This window comes from Rhodnius prolixus, unplaced genomic scaffold (genome assembly GCF_049639745.1).
Source record: "Rhodnius prolixus isolate KJV_2025 unplaced genomic scaffold, Rpr scaffold_6, whole genome shotgun sequence".
Lineage (NCBI taxonomy): Eukaryota > Metazoa > Arthropoda > Insecta > Hemiptera > Reduviidae > Rhodnius > Rhodnius prolixus.
The window spans coordinates 6,026,755-6,051,497 of record NW_027411634.1 but is presented as its reverse complement, the minus strand read 5'-3'; the positions used below and the strand labels follow the sequence as shown (position 1 = coordinate 6,051,497).

General features: G+C 35.4%; 1 protein-coding gene and 1 non-coding gene across 6 annotated transcripts in view; both read left to right on the top strand.

The window, feature by feature from the left end:
- LOC141461151 (A-type potassium channel modulatory protein KCNIP2-like) overlaps window positions 1–24,743 on the top strand; it is a 319,616-nt gene that overhangs the window by 151,959 nt on the left and 142,914 nt on the right. The window lies entirely within an intron of this gene.
- Window positions 16,088–16,226, top strand: LOC141461531 (U4 spliceosomal RNA). Its single transcript, XR_012462966.1, has one exon. It is a non-coding gene; the product is annotated as a U4 spliceosomal RNA (small nuclear RNA).

Genomic DNA, 24,743 nt, shown 5'->3' with positions numbered 1-24,743 from the left:
ATTAGTTCTGCTTTTTGGTCTGTACCAATAAGACCAAAAGATCGACACAAAACGGCTTTTGTTTCTCAAACTGGTCATTATCAGTGGAAGAGACTTCCTTTCGGTCTGAAAATTTCACCAGCAATTTTTCAGCGAGTTCTGGCAAATACCATTCGACGTCATGGTCTTCACGAGTTTTGCACGAATTATATTGATGACATCTTGGTATTCTCTAAAACTTTTGATGAACATATAAGTCATATTAAAAAAATATTGCAGGCGATTAAATTGGAAGGATTTCGGTTGAAACTATCTAAATGTAATTTTGCTCAGTCTTCGGTAAAGTATTTAGGACATATAATTGGATGTAATTCTGTCAGTCCTCATCAGGATAACATAAGATCAATTAAAGATTTTCCTAGACCACGGAACAAAAAAAACATTCGCCAGTTCTTAGGTAAAATAAATTTCTACCACAAGTACATTCCAGATTACACTAGGCTAATGGAACCTCTTCACAACCTCCTAAGGAAAAACGTAGACTTTCAATGGACATCTGAATGTAATACTACGTTTGTACAAATAAAAGAATTGTTATGCCAAAGCCCAATTCTATCAATTTTTGATCCGGAAAGAGAGACATTTCTTTTTACAGATGCTAGCACTCTTGGAATTGGAGCAGTTTTGAAACAAATTCAAGATAATGGTGAGTTACATCCAGTAGCATATTTTTCGAAAAAAGTGTCTCCAGCACAGGCAAAGAAAAAGGCAATTTATCTTGAGTGTCTAGCAATAAAAGAGGCAATACGATATTGGCAACACTGGTTAATAGGGCACAAGTTCCAAGTTGTGTCAGATCACAAACCATTGGAAAACATAAAAGTTAAAGCTAGAACTGATGAAGAGCTTGGAGACTTGGTATATTACTTATCTCAATATGATTTCACCATACGTTATGCTCCAGGAAGGACAAACCAAGAAGCAGATGCCCTTTCCCGTAATCCGGTATTGGAACATTTCGAAAATAAAGATGACGTGCTTCAAATTGTTAACTTCGTCTCGATTGAGAAAATAAAACTTGACCAAAATAGCAATAAAAATGAACTCAATACTGATAGGAACACCCATAAAAAAGGTGATCTCCTCTATAAAAATCTACGAGGCAGAGAACGTATTTTTGTGTCGCAAGACTTTGGGTTAAAATTAATTGAGAACGTACACACATATTATGGTCACATTGGGGTAAGTCATGTAGCAGCAAAAATACGTCCGTTCTATTATTTCCGAAACATGGACAAGCATATAAAAGAATATTGTGATCACTGTGATATTTGTAAGAAAAATAAATCTAGACGATGTCGAGAGATTGGATTATTGTCCCAATTAGGTCCACCAAAGGAACCTTATGAAATAATGTCACTAGATACGATTGGGGGTTTTGCAGGCAACAGGTCTCCTAATCGTTACCTACATCTTCTGGCTGACCATTTTACTCGTTTTGCTTATACATGTCCTTCGAAGGGTCAGAAAGCTAAGGACTTGATTCGCTTCTTGCGGCCTATTTTAGAGAAAAATAAGGTAAAACTTCTCCTTGCAGATAGATATACAGGTATAAATTCAAGAGAATTTAAGGCTTTTCTGCGTCAATACGGCGTTACTTTAATGTTTACAGCAGTAGATTGCCCCTTCTCAAATGGTCTCAATGAACGGCTAAATCAAACACTGATTAATCGTATTCGTTGCAAGATTAATGAACAAACTCAACGACCATGGTCTCAAATTGCCATAGAATGTACTGAGGAGTACAACCGTACTATTCACAGTGTGACAAAGTTCTCTCCAATGTATCTACTTACGGGAAATGAATCTTCAATATTACCGCCGACTCTTACCCAACCACAAGACTTAGGAAGAAATAGAATATGTGCATTTGAAAATTCTCAGAGACATCATGTTTTCAATAAATCTAGAGTGGATCAGAAGAGAAAAGAACATGATTTCAAAGTGGGAGATTTCGTTTATGTGGAAACAGGTAATCGTCTAAACAGGCACAAGTTGGATCCAATACGGTCAGGACCATTTAAGATAGTCCGTCGATTGTCTCCCACAATATACGAGGTAGCCAGTGACCGCCGCAGATTACATGCCAATATTGTGCATTCGAGCAAGCTCGTACCTTTCTAAGGGGGGAGATGTAAGAGTGAACTATCTTGTTTTTCTTTTTATTTATTTTATTTTAGTTATCTTGGCGCGCTTTTTGTTTTTGAGGAAGGTTAAGGGAGGTTAGCACCCCATAAAAATATTGAATGTGCAGTGTGCAGTTTTCTATTATAGTATTGAAGTGAGGTTTAATTAGGTAAATGACTATAAAAACCGATTTTCTTTTATAGGTGAGCTTTTTACTTATTTGTTTATAAGATAACTTTGTATTATAAGGTAACTTTGTATTGTTAGACTAAAATAAAATCTTCTTTTATAGGAAAAATCGGTATATAGTGAATAACAAAACCCAAACCCATTTACCACATTATAAGTATATTTGCTAGTCGCCTTCGTCCACGACACCTAATTGGTTGTTGGACGTAAAGCTCGCCTGAAAAAATAGGCAATTACTTTACTTATAATTTTTTTAATAAATAAAGCTATAGACTGGAAATTATTTTTATCATTAGTTAAATATCTCATGAATTATTGGCTATCATGTTCATTTCTATCTAAAAATGTTGCCACAAAATAATCATTTTGAATTTAAAATTTAATATCATATAGTTTACATTTCTAAATTTGGCCAATCGAATTGCATTATGGACGGAAGCATTCTCTCACTAAGAGAAAAATGAAAATCAATTTATTCTTGCCATATTCTCTTTTAAAAATAAATTCAGGAAAAATGTGAATGAAATTACTCAATAAAATTTCTCTCGAAATCCACGGTGGCACCGTCCCATATTTGGACATACCATAAATCTTTATAACACGAAAAGTATTTCACCATTATTTTAAATATAATTTACCCACAGCATCATTCAGATTTATAGTCAACTCCATCTCATTTTATTTATATTTCTCATTGTTTTTATTATATATTTTATGGCAATATAATCTTTATTTATATGACAAAATAAATATATGAGATTTATATGGTGTACATACAGAATTCTGTGTTAGTCAAATGGAGAAAAGGGATTAAATTATTTACCATTGTGAAAAAATATGAGTTAATGAAATGTTCTGGGATTATAAGGTTACATTTTGAGGTTATTATAACCGCAACATTAACAGGACATGTGTTGAGTGCTTTAATAAATGTTTGCTGTTTTATTAATTTAATTAAAAATGACAGGAACAATCCATCAATCAAAGAACAATGAACATTTCGGGATCCCAAAGAACCCTATTTCATAAATATGTATGTGTTTAATATGCGTTTAACATCAGATATTCTTTAGCTACTTTTAATATCTTGTAACTTATTTTATTAGGGCAATTAATTTTATGGAAATTTAAAAACGGATATGAATTTAATTATTGACTTCCTTTTAACACAGTTTACAGTAATTAAATTCTACCCTTGACTGTTTTGGCGGCCACTTATATAACTTTTGATTTATTAGAGAATTACTGGTTTTAGAACAATCTTTCTGAATTGGCACTTTAGTTATAAATAGGATGAAAAAATAACTGTCAGTTTCAGGCAAGATATATTTTTTATTATGCCGAGCTTTCCGACCTAGGGGACTAGGTCATCTTCAGGGCTAATTTACAATGTACTATTTTACACCATTAAAGGTGGTTGGTGTGTCTTCTGTCTTGTTTGCTCATCGACTCACCCATGAAATCAACAGTCCATGAGCAGACAAGGCAGAAGACATACCAACCACCTTTAATGGTGTAAAATAGTACAGTGGAACCTCGCATAACGAGCACCTCTCTTAACGAGTAATTCGCATAACGAGTAAAACAAATTGATTCTTATAGCGAGCGATGTTTCGCATAACGATAGTTTTCTAATGACATTTCGCTGACTGCGCAGTTTTCGCTGACTCATCGAAAACTGCGCATTCTTCGATTAGTCATTCCTGTTTACGCAAATGCGTTTCATATTCTCCACGTATCTAATGCATTGATACAGTCGAAACCGAACTTCACCGAATGAGTGGTGTATAGGGGAAGTCCATATAGTGACATTTGTGTTTAAATATTATTGTGTTTATTTTGTTATCCCTCTAACAAAATGGCTTCGAAAAGAATTAAAATAACGTTAGAATTGAAACGTAAAATCATTGAGAAACGAGAAAATGGTGTAAGTGTGGCTGATCTAGCAATTATCCCCTTTTATTTTAATTTATATGAAAAAATTGTTTCGCTTAACGAGTATTTCGCGGAACGAGTAAGGTTCTGGAACGAATTATGCTCGTTAAGCGAGGTTCGACTGTACATTGTAAATTAGCCCTGAAGATGACCTAGTCCCCAGGTCGAAAGCTCGGCATAATAAAAAATATATCATGACTGAAATTGGCAGTTATTTTTCTCATCGTACTGAAACTATGAATCAGTCACCCAAAAATAATGAACAGCAATGCAAATATAAAATTCATTGAAACCATTTCCCAAGTTGAAAATTTAGTTACAAATTTATTTCCTGTTTATCTCAGACAGGAAGCAGTACAGTTTAATGAAAGGGCACATTGCAGAAAACCCTTGTCCTTAAATGAACTTCGCTGGTACAATGTTTTTTACGAATCTTTTACTGCACAACTCGATTAGCTCCATAAAACAATTTAAAAAAATGGAGAAATGCGATGAAATAATGTACATTATTTGTTTATAATTCTGTTTATATGAATTCAAATGAATTTAGTGTTAACATTCAGCCATCTGCTCCTGAATTTGAGTTGAATTATTGCAACGATGTACAATTAAAGTACGGAGTTAATCAAAATGGCTTCTGAAATAAATTATTTATTATTCAATGGCCGTTTTTGCCGTTTAATGGTGTTAGTCTTTATTATTTAGGGAATTTATTACAAAATATAAAAAGCTGTGACTGAAGTTTTGATGCTTAAATTAGATTTTTCAAAAAAATGAAGGTAATCGATTTGTGCAGTGAACAGGCTCACTCAAAAGATTTGAATACAAATTTTTAAGAAAAGCATTGATTTAAAATTAAGTAAGGCTATTTAAAATCGAATTTGGAACCGCTTAATCAATACATACATTAATTTGAAAATGGTTTTCACTATATTTAAATAATCAATTTAAATATACTAACAAACTAACTAGTTATTATTAAATAAAAGAATAAATTTTTTCGTTTTCTGACTCAAGAACTTGGAAAGTATAACTTTAATCTCTTATAATAATAAAAGAATTACTTTTAAATAATTCTTACAATAAAATGTTTACTGGAGAAAGTACCCATTGACTAAAGACGCCTGGTTTGTGATGTTTAATTAATCATTACAGGAATCATTCAAAATTTAAGAGAGTAAAGCGGAAACAAAAAGCAAAAAAAAAAAACGGAAGTTTTCTTACAGGCGAAATCAAAATGGCAATGTTCCGGGGAAAAAAGCAAGGTAAGATTTCAGAGGTGGGGGCGGTGTTTGTGATGCACTCTTTCGGTGTTTTTTTACAAAAAACATTTTTTAGTTAGGCCTAGTATTGATGTTGATTTTCATTTAGTTTTAGTAAAAAAAGAAAATTATTGTTTAGCTGTGTAACTGCGTCTGGTAGTACAAGTGGTTGACTGGTCAACCTAAACTGTTATAAATGTTAATAATAAGAATTTTTCTCTAATTTCAATTTCCATTCATTAATTTTTCTAATATTACAACATCGACAACAGTAAAATCTCGAAGCATGTCTTCAAATTATACTAGTTTAGTCACATTTATGTAGTATTACTTTACTATTTTTTCTACCATATATATTTCAACATCCTGGTGCATAGAAAGTACCACATACAACATACAGTATTTTTCTTGCTTGTTTTGTTCGTTACTTCATCACAAAATATGGAGAAACGTGAGAGAGGTGAACAATTAGATTACAAGACATTATGCATGCAAATTAAGCTTAGTTGTTAGCTTGTTTTCATTTCCGTTTGGAAACTAATTATCACTTAATGATTTTTCCGCTTATCATCTATGTTTTGATAATTATTTGGTGTAAACAGGATGATGAAAAAAGGTTGAAGTTATTTAGATTTAGTTTAGCGAAACTTTAGATAGTAACTTTAATCTAAAAAGTTTTTTTTCATGGAAATCAGGAGAATTGAGAAGGCATTGGATGAACGTCCAGCAGACTGCATCCGGCGAAATAAACAAGCGAGCAGTGATGTATCTTGTTCGATATTTTCTGGAAAGAATAGGAAACGTTACACGTGAACAAAAGCCCAAATCTATTTACCTTGTGCGGGAAGTTCTTCACTAGAACACTAAATAAACAGGGAGGTCACAGAAAATCGTCGAGTCCTGGAGGCGTACATTACTTAGGTGTCTAATCCTCAGGGAACCTATCCGATTACCGGTTATTAAAGCTCCGGTCTTGGAGCTTACAAGATTTAAATATCTACAGAAAATTTAGGTATAATGATTCCTTGTTAGGTGTCAATACAATTTGAATGAAGTCATAAAATTCACTACGTTTTTATCATATATTTAGAAGAATTGAAATAGGAGGTGGCGATTGACCCCTTAATCCAGTAGGAGGAGTTAAAGCAAGTATTAGATTGTGAAGCTTTCTTGGCCATCATAGATTAGTTATCTATGGACCGTTTCTATGGAGAATCGCTTTTTAAAGGAGTTGGCGATAATAATTGATGTGATCAAAGGCAAACACCGGCCATTTTGTTCTTGGATTATTGATTCAACTGCTCTAAAAAAGTGTAGATGTTTAATTGTAAAGAGGATGAGCCTTGTTCTTTTAGAACTTTACATTAGATTAGATTTGGGAAAGTGGCTATTAAGCTGAACGTCCTCAGCAGATCTATTGGGGGCTACATTAAGTGTTAGAAGCTGGTTCATCGAATGTAGGCGTCAAGTAGGCAAAAAGTATATTGACTGTGTGGTGTAAAAGATGATGTCATGATGATTACGTATTTTTGTTCCTTAATCGCCTTTGTCAACCACCTTTGCGTTGATCTTTATTATCGAAAAAGGAGTACCTGGAGGAAATAAGAACGAAAATGCCCACTCCCTGTTTTCAGCTACCTGAGATTCGTGATACACTTCCACTGTCAAATATCTCCTTTAAAATCGAAAAACTCCACATCTATCCCGAAGTTTGAGTGCGGCTCTTCGTTAAAAATATCCCAATTCAATCACCTTCCGTTTGGCCAACCTCCCCTTCGAGAATTCTTCTCTCCTCCTCCCACGATACTCCGACTTGGTCGAATGCATCATTGGATAGAATCAGTTTTTACCCCACACTGAAATTGAAGCACGTACCAATGGAAAATAAGAATAAAATAGAGAGAGTGGACTTCGTGCTTTACTTTTACTACATTTCGCAACAGCTGTTTTTGTTTCCTACGTGACCAGTGCCGACGTGGTTTTAGTGCAGCTATTTGAAAATGGATTTTTTGTTTTTCTTTTTCCTCCGGATATGTGTTTTTAAAGATGTTATTATTGTGATGGAATTTAATAACTTTTTTTCTTCTCTTTCTATCCAAAGTTATTGAAATACGATATCCGAGAGTTTCTGTGATGGTTTCGTGTAGCAGAGATCTGGTGATTTGCGGAAACATCGCAGAAAGTTCATCCACAGTCAAACTGTGGATCATCACGGAGCGCATTTCCACAATTTCGTCAGTCACAACAATTGAAGGTCTTCCGTTCCTCTGATCATCATGCACAGACGTACCGACCGTTTTTAAACTCGCTTGACACCACTTGATCACACTCGTACGATTCATAGCTTTATCACCCATATGCAGTTTTTACCTCATTATAAACCTCAACCAGAGTTTTTCCCTTCCAAACGAGATAACGGATGACGCCACGTATTTCCCGCACTTGGCGGGAGATCGGATTGACATTTTTCACGAAATCTATTGTCGCGTCGACAGTTCTCAACGTACTCACCTCGAACCGGTCTCGTTGTGGAGGGGAAGAATCAGGCTACACGGCAGTGTAGCCAACATGTCGAGAAAAAAAAATCCCTCCGGCCGTGAGAGCCTCAGTACACTTACTTTCTGGACATGCCTCGTAGAATTCAAGGTGCTTTGTTTTTACTTTTTTCATTTTAGAATTACACCTATCGTTTAAACAGACATTGAAACGATTGAACTATGCGTATTCACTATTCCTCTGGGGGATCATGCACGAAATACCTCTAATAATTAATTATTGGATAGTCCCGGCCTGAAGTCCGTAAGAAACGTTCTGAATATTGATGCTATTTCTTGAAAAGACTCCTCGCATTTTCAGACTCCTTTACACGATCTTGTTTAAACCTAATCCACCTTAATCTCGAACACTACAGTTCAGGCTTCCCCAAGATTGCATACTCTTTCAACACCAGATGTGCAGATTCACTGCGCCACTCTTTCCTAGTACTCAAAGTGGAAATGTTTCCAAAAAAAGAAACTCCATCTATCGACCAGGAGCTCTGGAGTGGTTAGAGATTCCCTTCCCGTTATACAGAGCCTTCTTTTGCCACCAGTTTTCTCTCCTAGTATTAAATGGAGTGGTTAAAGAACGGATTAATTCCATCCGAGGATGAGAGACTAGTCCCCACCCATTGTTTTTTTTTTCTAGGGTTAATCCTAAATGAAGGCAGATGTTTTTTTAAAATAATCCAGAAAAGAAGAAAGAAAGAAAATAGATTAAAGCGGGAAAAGAAGTTTAAATATTTCCTTAATTGCTTTCCACTTAATTTTCCTTTTAATCTAAATAGAATGAAACAAGTTGGGAAAATTTAATCATTCAGTATTACTTTAAATTATGTAAAGTAAATAAAAGAAAACTTGACAATGATAGAAAACTAGGCCTTCTAAATAGCTCTATTAAGAGCTTAAAACCAAAAGGTCCCTTCCCCCTCACCAAAAAACGGAGCAAAATAAATAGCTCTAGAAGACATCATTCTTCTGGAAATGATGTAAATCATCTGGGTCTTTATCCAGATTTACTCTTAATTAAGTTTGGATAAAGGCCTGAACATTTATAGATAGTCACTAGGTTATAAAGGCTTGATAATCGTAGATTTTCTATCTTCTTCTTTATTGACCTTACAATTCCTGCAATTTAAGATTTACTTTCAAAAGAGATTTGAAATTTGATCTATACATATAGCAATGATCAGTGTTGGGCAATTTGTTTTCCTTCCTTCATCTAGTGATTCAAATTAAAGTTTTCATTGTTCAGTGGAGATTTGATGACGTCTTTCTTTCAATTATGGCAGCCCTACCGTTGCTACCGTGTGTTAGGACCAATTAGAACTTACTAATCTAATGAATCCAATAAGAAAATTAACTTTTCTTTGATACTGGGTCCCAGAAAGGAGTTTTACAGTTAATCTGCTCTTCCTGTCATTGAAGAACATTTCTGATGTATAGCGCTAGGATGGTTCGAGGACTCGCGAGTGTTTTGGGCCCAAAAAAAAGAGACTGTCTTGTAATCTGTGGGTATATTTTCCCATTTCTTCTAAGCAGCATCGTGTCCTGTAATTCTATCAATACTTGGTCGGCCATTAAAACTCTTGAGTTTACTTATTAACAACTCAAAAATGACTTGAGAAAGACTTGGACCAACTCAGCGTCTCAGAAAGAAAAGTCACCTTACACTGAATTACCAAGTGTATTATGAGAAGGAAATATAACTGAAGTCGAATTCTTTACATCAAAAACTGATTAATATATCTCTGATCGGTGAAAGTACGACGAATAAAATCATTTATATGTTCGTGATCACTATGTGAAGTTTAAATGGACTGGCAATTTCCAGTTTCGAAAGCATTTCAGAATACAGAAAATTGAAAACCTTCGCTTAATGTGGCAGAATAAGGGAATTCTAAAAATCAAGTTCTTCCATTTAATAAGAACTTTTACGGATAAAACGGAACTAAGCACACATATTAAGCACATGAACTTTGTGAAGTATTGCGAGAGAAGTGTACCTAGGCGCTATTATCACGTGTTTCGCCCTTAGCTTTTAATAAATCCTGCACAGGTGGCTGGAATTGCGGAATTGTAAAATAGTAGAACATTGCAGGAAGTGAATGTGATAAAATTTATTCTACGTGCACCAGTAAAACGGAAGTTTAATAATATGAATCTAGCATATCCTGTGATGAATATGGGTGAATATTAACCTGTTGGAGGTTTCAGAGTTGCAAAGAAATTATAACATGGCGTGATGGTGTTTAAATATTTTGAAATTAGGAGTTGATTCCTCAAATCCTTCAGAATTTCCGAGGAGTATCTTTTTTTTTGGGGGGGGGGGATTGAAACATAAAAATGACAAAATGTTAGTGAAAAGAGGCCAATATTGAACAATCATAAAATTGCACTAAACTCTATACTTAGGCAGTTGTGAATTATTACATTTGTGAGACATGGGAGATTTATATAGATAATATCAGCTGCATTCCAACTCATATATCAAGATATCAAGATCACACTGCCTCTATGATCTATGACTTTCAATATCCCATTCTACAACATGTCCACCTTTTCTATTGCATTATTTTCAATCTGCACACTTTATTTGGCACAATTTTTAAAAATTAAATTAAAAAAAGTTTTTAGTTAAACATAACTCTAGATAATTAATGGCAATTAAATTTTTATTAATTTTATTATCTGCAATAAATTGTACGTAAAGTGAGTGTTCCTTAATTTAAAAAAAAAATTATAGACGGAAGAATGTAGTTTGAGATTCCTATAAAATGAACATTTGTAGCAGATGTTCTGTGAGTCGCTTTGAGTCGGTTGAAATTAGTGAACCAGTGAACTTAGCGAACAAACCAGTGAACTTAGCGAACAATTCAGTGAACTTAGCGAACAAATCAGTGAACTACTCATTTCTTCAGCTGTTCCTGCGGGCATTTTAGTCTAACACGCTCATAAACCCCACTTTTACCCATTATTCACAAAGGAACTGCAGTGGTGCATCTACTTGAGTTTAGCATACCCACAGGCAAATTGTGGCTCCATTACCCTCCTTAGTACTTTAAAACTTTACAACGATCCTAAAGTTGCTTACCCACACAGAAATACTGTTAGAGGGATCTGTCGTAAATCGAATGGGATTTAATGGTAGGGATTTTCACGTGAAATGGCCAGGGTGTGAAATTACTATTTTTTCTAGGATAGTAATTAGCAAATTCTCTTAGAAGCGTAATTATTCTGAGTTCCGTTCTCTTATTCCTCACAAGAGAATCTTAGTCGTGCCAATGGTAGATTTTTTTTTTTTCTTTTTCATCGAAAAAGCACTTAAAACACCTTTTTTTTTTTAAACCAATAGATTTATGTGCTTTTGTGTCTGCGTTCAGTGCAACTCTAAAACGAAAAATGGCCGCTTACTTAGACTTGATATTTAATTTAATTACCGATATGAGTAAGTAAGTAAGTAAGTAAGGAATTGCCTAATTTTTCAGGCCGGCTTTACCAAATTAGGTGTCGTGGACGGAGGCGACTAGCAAACATACTTTACTATAAATTTCTTTTATTAACCATTAAATAAAATGCAAGGTCTAAGACAGGGAATCGAATCCACTATCCAACAATACATCTTAGCTTTGCGGGTCTAGCCTATAACCGCCTAACTTACTTTACTATAAATTTCTCATATTAACCATTAAATATCATACAAGACCTAGACTGAGGAATCGAATCCACTAACCAACAATACATCTTAGCTTTGCGGGTCTAGCCTATAACCGCCTAACTTACTTTACTATAAAGTTCTTTTATTAACCATTAAATAAAATGCAAGGTCTAAGACAGGGAATCGAATCCACTATCCAACAATACATCTTAGCTTTGCGGGTCTAGCCTATAACCGCCTAACTTACTTTACTATAAATTTCTCATATTAATAATTAAATAAAATCCAAGACCTAGACAGGGGAATCGAATCCACTAACCAACAATACACATTAGCTTTGCGGGTCTAGTCTACAACTGTTCGGCTACCGCGGCGCCTAATTACCGCCATGATATCATTACAATAAGTTTTTCAGAAAAATTTAAACAATATTTCTCCTTTATGGAATAGATTGTCCAGAGATTCTGTTTTTGCAGAAACGTCTGCACAGATATTCTTTAAATATTAAACTACATTCATGTAGATTATATTATTAACTTTTATTACTTACAATTTCAATGTTGTGGCCCTTCTATTGTCATACGTAGTGATTAAAACTTACCTTTAAGGGTTGATCGTTAAAAAACTGTACAGAAAAAGCTTACTGTAGAAAAACGTCGAACATTAAAATGAAACCTTTTGGATAACACATGAATACACTGAGTAACCTCCCTTACTCATTCAGTAAGTGTTGTGCGAGACGGTTACGTATGTGAAGTCGAAATCTCTTCACCAAACTGTTAAATCTACTTCTAAATAAGTTAAAATTGGAAATAAAATTAATAAAAATCAATTTAATAACTCAAATAGAGTAATAGTTAAATGGAAATAACGCATGCTGAAAAAAAGGACGTAATAAAAAATTTTTTGATTGGAAAAACTTGAATTGCTATTTATATTTAGGAAGAACAGTAACAGGAAATCATAAAAATTGTTTATTTAACAGCTTAATGATTAAAAAAAATACGAGACGTGAGATGGAGGTAAAAAAAACAATGCTGGACAATGGCGTACTGGTTGACGCAGACATTACTCGTACGCCGCTGTAAAATATAAATGTTTACAATTTCCTTTACGGATATATTTTTGCATTGAATGCTGCTGTCAATTTTATAAAACTTACAGATACAACAACATGGCCACAAAACATAAATTACTAAAAGTGGGATAGCGATGGCCGATTGGTTCGATAATAATTATTATTTAACACATGTCATTGTTGAAACGATACCATCAGATTAGGAATGGTAAATGTGAGCTACGTGTAACTAACTTACATACGCGCACACTAGCCCTAGGGTGTGAAACATGTGAACACATTACATTTATATGGCTGTTTCTATTCTAATCCCTAGGGATGCTTATAAAACTTTCATAATAACATTCTATACGTCAATTTTACTTTTACTGATTAAATAACTAACTACTACTATTTTAGAAATTATTGGAATGTCCATTTTAGGGTTTCAATATTTATTTGATTTATTTGAAATTTATTCAATTTCGATTATGAATTTGTTTGTAGCTGTTAAAGGCTCGTTCGGGGGAGTCAATAAGCTCTCAGGAATTTCCACTATGGCAGGCAAGTTATCTCCTCCACTTTCCCGCTCTAACCAAGTTGCCTCTATCCCCCCTTAAGTTAGGCTAAGTATTTGAGCCAAGTATAAACTTGAAGCGCAAATCATTTTCGTTCTAGTGATAAAGTGATCAACTATAGCAGCCTACAGCGTCTATTTCCGTTACTTTTTTTTTAAAAAAAAATAGAATTGGGGAAGAGCTGAAGCCAAACAGGGAGGTAATTTCCCGCAGCAATTTGATTGGGAACTCCCTCGTAACTTTTGAAACGAAAATTTTGGTGAGGAACGTGAACTATCTCTAGACACCCTAAAGGAAGAAAATAATTTTACATTTTGGGCAAAAAAGAAAGACCCAGTGACTCATTTTAATGGAGCCAGACAGAGCATGATCGAAAAGAGCAAAACTGATATAGACAATGTGATAACAAAGAGGAATACAAAAATAAATACTGTATCAATGTATTCAAAACACAAGATAAAATGTTAATTTTAGAAAACATAATTTCGGAGTCAAAATTGAAGTTTAAACCTGATATTTCCCGGCCAAAAACTGAAAATTGAAAACCCTCCCTTAAAAACGGCATCCAAATTAAGGCAATAAAATTTATGAAAACTTTATTAAAATAAATTATAAAATTACCAAAATTTCAAAACTAAAATAATATGAAGTATCGATTTATTTAAAACCAGATATCGCAATGAGTTGAAAAGAATTTTATAATTTATAAAAATTTTATTTACAAATACCGTAACTCCATACTACAAGCTGTGTCTAATAATTCTTATTAGTTAGATTGTATTGTTATTAGGGCAGATATTATTAGGATAGAAACGGCAAGATTAATAATGGATCCAGCTGGCCATATTATCCCCTTTTCATGAAGTGAAATTTATAGGGTTGCATTATATTTTGCGATTTATTATTTCTACACAAAAGAAGGTAGTTGATATTTCATGGAGATAATAGTTTTATAATTAACGCTTTGCTTTGTACACGTTATCAGACAGGTTTTTTCCTGTCTAGCACTTTGTCAAGGGACCTGATATTTGTTTTTCCCCTGATTCCTCAAGCAAAATGTAGGGAATTTCCAGAAGAAGCAACAACTTAATAAAGAACTCGGCAGCCACTCAGGGAATCTAACAAGTTGTACTGCCATAAATTTTGCCCTTCCTTTTAGATTCCTCTTAACTGAAAACATTTTGCTTCTACAACTGTATTTGTGTATAAGTGGGCATTGAATGAGGGTATCCTAGAGCGAAAACCATTGAAACTAGTTAAACTGTATTACAATGTGTATTTTAAATTAATTACACAGATGTAGTACCAATATAAATTACATCTTAATCTTCATAGCAGTTTAGGGAAAGCTTTGGATGGGTCCAGAATAAAATATGTAGAGCAAAAGGATAGAAAATCTGCAGTTAGAGGTTCAATTTAGAAGACATGGTCAATTCCTTTGGTGCCTGTAGGGAATGAAAGAATAATATCATGGTAGAGTTGTTTAGGATCTACAGCGTGGGAGAGAGAGGAGTTCCTGCTGACAGTTTTGGTGGATAAGGAGTGTACAGGGATTGTGGAAGCTATCTCACCAATTGGAGTCGATTCTAGTAAGTCGAAGAGAGTCTGTCACAAGTCTGAGAAATTTGTTCTGTGTTGTCCTGGAGGTTTCTTGATGTTGCTGCTCCAGGTCTGGGCTAAAGGCGGAGCAGGCGATTGAGTAATATCGGCCCTGATGACCACGAAGCAATTCTTAAATACCCGCTTTTATTACAGCTAGCTGAAACATCTTAACATCTGGTGAAACTACGTAAAACTGGGTATCCTTCTTAAATTCTTAACTATTCATTTGAATAAGCCCACTGGGGCTGCTAAAAACAAACCTCTCAGGCCATCCCCTCAGTAACACTAAAACGCAGTATCCAATAAAACATACTCCAGCACTTTATTGAATATTAACAGACAATTTTGGCACGATTCCTGCTGCCGGGAAGTGTATGGGAGAAATTCTACATTACTAGGTTTGGAAGTGACTATTAAAAGTTAATTCTTGGCTCGTTTATCATTAAAACTAGTATTCCAGTCTAACTTTACTTAATTCTGGAACCAATAAAATTTGGAGCATATTGTAAGTGACAGTGTGGTTATAACCACTTTTACAATTTTACTATCGAGAGGTTTTCGTGACTTTATGGTTGTTTAAATTTGCCTGGCCTATTCTATTAGTTCGAAAATTTTGTACAGCGCCATACTAAATTAAATAAATAAATAAAATCGAATACTTGTGAGAAATGAAAGACATCATCAGTGGGTTTCCATCGATTAAGTCGATTTTGGAAACCAATTTATTCAATTTAACCCTTCGTTTCGAATACCATTGGTGCCTTTTATCAGGAGCTTCTTTAAGGATAGGAAACTCTGGTACCAATGCATCCTTTCAGATTGAATTCAGTCTAAGATCTCTCTTATTCTTGCCGATAAAAACCAAATCTTAATTCATGGTCTGACCGACCATCAATTCGCCAGTAAAATAATTAGATGTTTTGTAAAATGTGTTTAATTTCTGGGATAAATAGATTAGATTAGATTATCGGGTAGGAACCTAAGCCACACGGCACCGCAGCCATATTGTGCCGGGATATTGTGCCTTCCCCGTTTTGGATCTAGTAGTAAAGAGGTTGAGGACTTTCCCTACTAGTTCTTTTTGCGCTACTATCTCCTTTGGTCTCCTTGCGCAGTGGCAATATCGTAACCAATGAAGGCCTCCTGAGGTGCGATTATTGCTAGTTGAAAACTTTTACCAACTAGACCTACGAATCTACGTATATATTGTTGGTTAGTGGATTCGATTCCCGGTCTTAGTCCTTGGATTTTATTTAATGGTGAATAAAAGAAATTTACAGTTAAGTATGTTAGCTAGTAGCTTCCCTCCACGACACCTAATTTGGTAGTTGGACGTAAAGCCCGCCTGAAGAAATAGGCGATTACTCTACTTTACTTCCTTTGGTCTCGAAAGTTCCAAAGGTTTCATAACGCAACCGTTTGGCCAGTGAGAGGCCATTGTCTCCTCATCATGACACAATCTGCTCAACGGTTCCCCGAGCTAATATACGCCTCCTTGTGCAGATGACTATGCCCTATCCACTTCCCCCTACGGGGTCCGGGATAAATAAGTTCTCATTGGCAGTATACATACATAGGAATCCAGAATCCTAACAACTGAGCTAATACCATCCCTTCCATTAGAATTATTGTTTGATCCGGATATTATTTTCACATATAAGGATTTACTAAATTATTTTCTTTGGAGAAACTTCCTTCAAAATGAGGAAAATTATAAAATCTAAATTGAAATTGCAACTAATCCTCTTAAGAATTTTAAGCGGATATAACAAACGGAAGTATTTTTTGAAAAAAAATGTTTATGGATTAGTAAAAGCTAACACTTATTATAAATAGAATAATATAATGCCAAATATCCGGTAAAATAAATTTAAATATGAAATATTAAAATGGTCCTTGTGTATGTAAATACATATTTCCTGAAGTGGTAGAGTACTTGAGGCTCGAGCGGTATGGAGTAGGGCCTGGTGGATACCAGTGAGAGATATCCAGTCCTGGGCTTTATGATTTAAAAGCTATCCTCCATTTGGAGCGGTAGGGAGGAAGTGGTCCCAGCCGTGGCACCAGGTCAAGTACCAAACAGTGCTGCCAGTTCACCGCCAAATTTCCGGTTAGTCTCTCTCTCTCTCACTCTTTAAATCTTATACATAAGTGGAGAGAATTACAGTTTCCGTTAAATTCAGGAAATAAGCACGTAACTTTTATTTATATATATATATTTTTTATTATAAAACACACACCGGTTTAAATTGATTCGGCCATCCGTAATCCTGTTCGGCAGGATAGTCCTCTATTTCCAGTATCCTTCCGGATACAAACTGGAGGAAATATAAAACATATTTTCTCTTGAAGCTGGTGTAAGAAGTATTAAGATTGCGTAAATTGACTCTTGAGGAAATTAATATTTTCTGAGGTCCTCAGAGTTTGATTTTTTTTGTCTTTAAACGCTTTGATGTAAAAAAAGGAGTAGGAGAATATAATGAATGTTTTTTCAGATATTGTTTAATCATTTTCTCGGCCTCTTTCTTCTGGCGGGGCTTAACTCTAACTACCAATTAGGTATCGGAAGCACACTTTCTTATTAATATTTTTTTCTCATAAATAAAAAAAAGTAGCTACACGTGGGATTCGAACTGGTGATCTATCACCCACTTACAAATCCATGCTTCATAACCACTTCACACCAACAGCCGCCATTTTCTTATTATTATTATCGCTTCCCGCGTTTGTTAAGGATGGAAAATAAAAGTATTGAAATTCTGTATATTTAAAATTCATCATTGTTACCAACACATTATTTGTTCCCATAATTACAAAACAGGAAGTAATTCCCTAAAATTAGTTGCTTCTGTCTTTGTTGTAGTGTCGTGTGTGTTCCGTATTATTCAAATTCAGGGAAATTGTAGAAAGATCAATTTTTGATTTATGGTTTAGGTGATGCTGTCACCTGTCGAATTATTGATCAACTTTTTAGATATACGAGGGTCGTTTGAAAAGTCCGTGCAAAGTCAGAGAGATAGCACTACTGGCGCGTATCGAGGTTATGTTTAGTTAGTAGCATCTCTTGGAAGAACACCAAGTTTCAGCCAGATCGGTCTATTTCTTTGTGTTTGGCATTCGTTTGAATCGAGGAACTCGAGTGATTTTCAAAAAATGGACGATAAAGAATTTCGTGTGTTGATTAAACACTACTTTATGAAAGGCAAAACGCCTCAGGAGACTAAAGAGAAGCTTGATAAACATTATGGTGACTCTGCACCTTCGATTAGAACAGTTTATAAGTGGTTTCAAAATTTTCGGAGTGGCCATATGGGCACAAGTGACGCTGAACGTTCTGGACGCCCTGTTGAGGTTACTACTCCAGAAATCATTGATAAAATCCATGATATGGTGATGGATGACAGAAGAGTGAAGGTTGACCAAAAACGAAATCGTGTGAAGTGTTGCAAGGACGGTTTGCAGCTGTTCCAGATGAATCCGCAGGACTTTAAGCGTCGTTTCGTCACTGTGGATGAAACATGGATACATCACTACACTCCTGAGACCAAAAAACAATCTAAACAATGGGTTACCAAGGGGGAATCTGCGCCAAAAAAGGCGAAGACCGTTCCTTCGGCCGGAAAGATTATGGCGACTGTCTTTTGGGATTCGCAAGGAATAATCCTCATCGACTATCTGGGGAAAAGGGTAAAACTATTACAGGTGCATATTATTCATCGTTATTGGACCGTTTGAAAACCGAGCTGCAAGAAAAACGCCCACGATTGGCCCACAAAAAAGTCCTTTTCCATCACGACAACGCACCAGCTCACACCTCAGCAGTTGTGGTCGCAAAATTAATGGAAATAGGGTTCCAACTCGTTTCACATCCCCCCTATTCTCCAGACTTGGCTCCCTCGGACTACTATTTGTTTCCCAATATGAAAAAATGGCTGGCGGGAAAAAGATTTTATTCAAACGAGGAGGTGATTGCAGAAACGAATGACTATTTTTCAGACTTGGACAAATCCTATTATTCGGAAGGGATCAACAAACTAGAGCAGCGTTGGACGAAGTGTATAAGCCTAAAAGGAGACTATGTTGAAAAATAAAAAAGGTTTACCCCAAAAAATTAAGTAGTTTTTATTTTTGCACGGACTTTTCAAACGACCCTCGTAAAATCTAATCAAATTAGAAGTGATAGTTTTTCAGTTCTCTACATTTTACTCCAATATGATTCTAGCGATTTTCTTGATTCTCTTATTGGCTAGATTTTCCCAGAAATTTCCTTCCATCCTCGGATAATCAATCAATCAATTTTGGTAAATATCTGAAATTCAAATCAGGCCCTTGTCTGCCATGGATAAAATGGTATACATATTGTTAGAGTTAATTAACTGATGCATTTTAAATAAACAACCCATTCCGTTAGTCCAGACAAACTAACAAACATACCTTTACCAATCAATGAACACATTAACTCACTAAAAAAGAGGGGGTGAGAGAGGGAAGTTAAAAGCAAAAAAAAATGTGTAGTGGGGGTAAACAATGAAAGAAGTGGAAAATTATTGGCCCAAAAAGAGTTCAAGCCCATTATTTCTAAAAGTTCCTTTCAGCAGGCTGAACTAGTCCAGGGTCGCCATGATTTCCATAAAATGAACATGGTGGGGAATTTAGGCTAATCTGGATCTACTCCAAGCTCTTCATCCTAAAACACTATAATTAGGAGCTCCATTATTTATAAATTTTAGACAGTAAAACATGATTTTAATTAATGTTATTGTGTTTTTTTGTATTTGTATTTAACATAAAGTTTTGTCATCAGAGTAAAGTTTAAAAGATATTTTAGCCGCGATGTATTCAATTTTTTTTCTTTATTTTATATTGTAGTTAATGTTGAATTTAAGGTGTATCAACACCTAAGGTTATTGCCGACCTGAGCTTTGTTCAGTGCACTGGTGGTGTTCTCTCTTAACTCTGTCCATCTCCAGAGACTGAGCTGTAAAAAGGACGATAATTCCTTTTCCTCTCTCTCTTGTCTCTCTTATCATTTTAAAATTGTTGGAAAATGTGGTTATGTTGGCAGTACTGGATTAATGATTTAATCCTGTCGTAGCATGCATGTTTATTGCAACTCTGACTGGTTCAGATCATCAGGAGTAGATTAAATCAGATTGGGTGCAGAGATTTCGTCTTCTCTCATGTTTCCATCTCGCACTACATTTGCTGACTCAGTATGATTAACGAATAGAAGAGAAATTTTTGAAAAGGAGTGACTAAAAAGGGCAGGGAAAAAGGCGGGAAGTAGCGTCCCTACGGCTTCCTGAGCTCAGTAAATCATGCACATTTAATCCAAGAACAGTCCAAGCATACACATACATACACCACACATCCTACACTACAGATAAGGTCAAATACAATACACACTCTAGGGCTACCGTCCCTAGTGCCCGAAAGGGGAGTATGTCTAGAAATTCTAAGGAGGCAGCCCCTTCACTGCACTCCGTAGCTGTGGGGTGATAACCCATTCTACTTAAATATCAATTATTACGAGACCTAAAAAACGCAGTTGCTGGGGATAGGGAGGTCTGGGCGGAAGCGGATTGAAGAGGCCAAGGCTCAGTAATGGGGCTGTAGCGCCCAATAGTAGTAGTAGTACCTCATTTTAAAATGGTGAATACTCGAAGACTCAAAGAAAGATTGAGTAGTTTCTTTTTTTTTTAAATAATAAACTTTGAACGGGATCCAATGCAGTGGAGAGAACATTGCTGATTGTCCGATGATAAAGTTTGTCGGTCCTCTACCACTCTCACTTACTGCGGATTCACAGTTAGCTGGTAAAAATAAACAAAAAGTAATCCCTATTCCAAATGACCGATTTACAAAAGTGCTTCTTTGATTTATGGCAGAAGGCCAAGTAAGGTTTCAAGAACGGAAGCTCTCCAAAGAGAAAAAGCTGTTTTCTGCCCTCCTAAAGCTTATATAATAATACTTCTGCAAATAAAAATCTGGTACAGAAATATTTCCTTGTTTATTCTGGCGGATAATACGTGTTTTCTTAGAAGAAATAACAAAGGGAAAAAGCGGGAATATTTATATAACTTGTTTAAATAGAAAGGGCTTTCTGCTTAACTGACGCTGTTATAAAATATCAAATCCAAAATTTAATTAAATAAGAAAAAGTAAATTTCCACCTTTCTTCGCTAAAATATTAGATTTTTCGAATCATTTTAAACGAATAACTCGTAATTTGGATCTGGATTACTGGACTTCGTTTGTTGGATTATATGCTTGACGTCTATTTTATAGAAAATTATAGGATGAAAAATTAATGCCAGTTTCAGTCATTATAAACTTTATTCTGCCGAGCTTTCGACCCTAGGGACTAGGTCATCTTCAGGGCTAATTTACAATATACTGTTTTACATCATTAGAGGGTTGGTGTGTCTTCTGTCTTGTCTGTTCATGGACTCAATGGATATATTGTAAATTAGCCCTGAAGATGTCGAATTGTAGTCGAAAAGCTCGGCAGAATAAAGTTTATAATGACTGAAACTGGCAATAATTTTTTTCATCCTATTGAAACTATGATTCAGTCACCAAAAATACTGAACAGTAATAGAAAATTAAATTAGGTTGTTTTTTTGGGTGTTTCTTTTTAAGGAGCGTCAACATCTGAGCGCCCATTTTGGTGTCCGGAGCTTTTTTCAGCAAACTGCGACTGTATACAGTGCACTTAACGGAATTCCTCCTCTATCCAAAAACTATCCTTACATATGCAAATGTTAGAGCAATTCTTTTCTCTAATAGAGATCTAACAATGGTACACTGAAAACTCTAATCTCCGAAAGAGTTGAACTGAACAGACCTAACCAATAATTAAAAAAGACTACATGACTACAATTAGAACTATGAAGTTCAACCAAACATTTCAAATCCTGTAGACATACAAGCCCTTTAAACCAAAATCCAACATATTTATCCAGCATTCTTCGTAAGTTTCTTTATTTTTACCATTCTCAGAGATCTTGAAGTTCCTTTCACCAATTTGGCAGCCCGATACCACTATAAAAAAATCCACAAATCCTTTTTTTTTTTTTTTGATCGGCGACCTCTCATCCCGCACTATCCTAGGCGATTAAAACGCTAGCGGTCTCGTGATTTCCTTTCTTCGTAGAACATTTCGACTTATTGAGTCACCAGTGGCAGAATATGCAAAAGAAATTATTGTCTTCTAAACAGATTATTTTTAATTGGGGGGGGGGGGAAAGGGAAATTTTCTGTCAAATAATATCCCAAAAAAGTGTTAATATAATTTCAGAAAATAGCTATTTTAGGAGAGACCCTCTCGAACTTGGGACATCCCTACCCATTAAAGAAAACATACAATCGGTGTCGGTTAATATCCACTTCATTGCACTGTTGTTATTCCTCAAAACCCAATGCTAACTAAATTTCATGGCAATACAAACAAGCCCCCCCCCTCAGTTATCCACAGTGTGCGAAATATAACAATGTTTATTTACATTTTACTATCAACACAAACCCCTGTCTAAACTAAACTGGGTAAAGTTCTGCATTCAACAAGTATGAATCCCCATGTTTAATGTTAGGGTATAAGATAATATCTTGTACTGGATAGAATGATATTGTTTGAGAAATCAATGCATTAAACACGAAACATTTATCGCAGTCTTTTTTTATGTAATAGTATTTATCAGCTTTTCATTCATGGCTTATAGTATAAGTTACCCATTAAAGAGACGCTATAAGAACAGTAGACAGTTTTGCATATTATTATTAATATTTTAAATATTATTAATATTTTAAATTAAATAAAACACATACCTAACTCGTAACACGAACCTTAAAGTCATTAACAACCCCTTTAAGGCAAATACAAGAATGGAATACAGTAATGCATTACACCTTAGCTTTGCGGGCTCTAGTATAACCGCACAGCTATTCAGGCGTTGCGTAACTCCAAAGCTTTATGATTTTTGTTCTTTGTTTTTCTTTTCCTTCGAGAAAATTTACTGTAACCGGAAGTGATTGTATACGTAATGAAATTGAAAATATGATTAGGTCTACATCCTGGGTTAATTTTATCCGTCTCTGCATTCAGCTGTTCTCCCTAACTGGCTCAATTACTTCTAGAGATCTTTTATTTGAAGCTTTATAGAGTAATTTAAAATTTCTTTAGAGAAAAATCGTATTTTGAGCGATTAGTTAATAAAATTTTTGGTACTTTCACGATACAGTTTTGCTCTTAATACGAGAATGCTGGCTGATCCCAAATAATCACTTGTTGGTCTGCAACTTTTTTTTATTATTATTATTACGAGGGTCGTTTTAAAGGTCGGTGCAAAAATAAAAACTACTTAATTTTTTGGGGTAAACCTTTTTTTATTTTTCAACATAGTCTCCTTTTAGGCTTATACACTTCGTCCAACGCTGCTCTAGTTTGTTGATCCCTTCCGAATAATAGGATTTGTCCAAGTCTGAAAAATAGCCATTCGTTTCTGCAATCACCTCCTCGTTTGAATAAAATCTTTTTCCCGCCAGCCATTTCTTCATATTGGGGAACAAATAGTAGTCCGAGGGAGCCAAGTCTGGAGAATAGGGGGGATGTGAAACGAGTTGGAACCCTATTTCCATTAATTTTGCGACCACAACTGCTGAGGTGTGAGCTGGTGCGTTGTCGTGATGGAAAAGGACTTTTTTGTGGGCCAATCGTGGGCGTTTTTCTTGCAGCTCGGTTTTCAAATGGTCCAATAACGATGAATAATATGCACCTGTAATAGTTTTACTCTTTTCCAGATAGTCGATGAGGATTATTCCTTGCGAATCCCAAAAGACAGTCGCCATAATCTTTCCGGCCGAAGGAACGGTCTTGGCCTTTTTTGGCGCAGATTCCCCCTTGGTAACCCATTGTTTAGATTGTTCTTTGGTCTCAGGAGTGTAGTGATGTATCCATGTTTCATCCACAGTGACGAAACGACGCTTAAATTCCTGCGGATTCTTCTGGAACAGCTGCAAACCGTCCTTGCAACACTTCACACGATTTCGTTTTTGGTCAAGCGTGAGCAATCGCGGCACCCATCTTGCGGATAGCTTTGTCATGTCCAAATGTTGATGCAAAATATTATGTACCCGTTCATTCGAGATGCCCACCGCACTAGCAATCTCACGCACCTTCACTCTTCTGTCATCCATCACCATATCATGGATTTTATCAATGATTTCTGGAGTAGTAACCTCAACAGGGCGTCCAGAACGTTCAGCGTCACTTGTGCCCATATGGCCACTCCGAAAATTTTGAAACCACTTATAAACTGTTCTAATCGAAGGTGCAGAGTCACCATAATGTTTATCAAGCTTCTCTTTAGTCTCCTGAGGCGTTTTGCCTTTCATAAAGTAGTGTTTAATCAACACACGAAATTCTTTTTCGTCCATTTTTTGAAAATCACTCGACTTCCTCGATTCAAACGAATGCCAAACACAAAGAAATAGACCGATCTGGCTGAAACTTGGTGTGTGTTCTTCCAAGAGATGCTACTAACTAAACATAACCTCGATACGCACCAGTGGTGCTATCTCTCTAACTTTGCACGGACTTTTCAAACGACCCTCGTAATACAGTTCCTGCTTTTCGTACGGATACTATTCAAACGTGATAAACGTAAACGTGATATTCTTGATCTTGCTTTTATTTAACTTTAGTGAAATCTTCTCATGATTGTAAATCTAATCACACATTATTATTTACATCGAAATCAT